Consider the following 597-nt stretch of genomic DNA (forward strand, 5'->3'; position numbering starts at 1 on the left):
ACAGAGTGGTTGTGAACGAGAAAGTTGTGAGAAGATCGATTGCTTTTTTTCTGAATCCAAACGGAAAGAAAGTAGTGATTCCTCCAAAAGAACTTGTCACCGAGGAGAATCCAAGGCTCTATCCAGATTTCACGTGGCCAACTTTTCTTGAATTCACACAGAAGTTTTACAGGACTGACTCCACAACCCTTGAAGTTTTCTCAAAGTGGGTTGAGGAGCAAAACCAGCAGCAATGCAAGGAGAATTGAAGAATCATGATATCATCTAAAGCAGTATAGTATGTGTGGAGTAAAATAATGGAGTAATAAATTTGATAATAATAACCCAATGCTAATAGGAATAAAGGGTTCAGCGGTGGTTGGACGATATAGTCATTAATGTGTTTATTTATAAATTACATTGAGCTTTAAATTTTAGCTTGTTTTTCTGTTGTGAGTTATGGCTGGTTTTTCTTCTCTTAAGTTAAAGAAACTTTAATCAACTTTGATAATTGAAATGCACTTGACTCTCAGAGTGAAAAGACACAAATGCATGCATGGTGTCCTACAATACAAAAGGAATACTAATATGCAGAATAAATCGCTAGTCTCTAACACT

The sequence above is a fragment of the Arachis duranensis genome, chromosome 5, assembly GCF_000817695.3.
Source record: "Arachis duranensis cultivar V14167 chromosome 5, aradu.V14167.gnm2.J7QH, whole genome shotgun sequence".
Taxonomy (NCBI): domain Eukaryota; kingdom Viridiplantae; phylum Streptophyta; class Magnoliopsida; order Fabales; family Fabaceae; genus Arachis; species Arachis duranensis.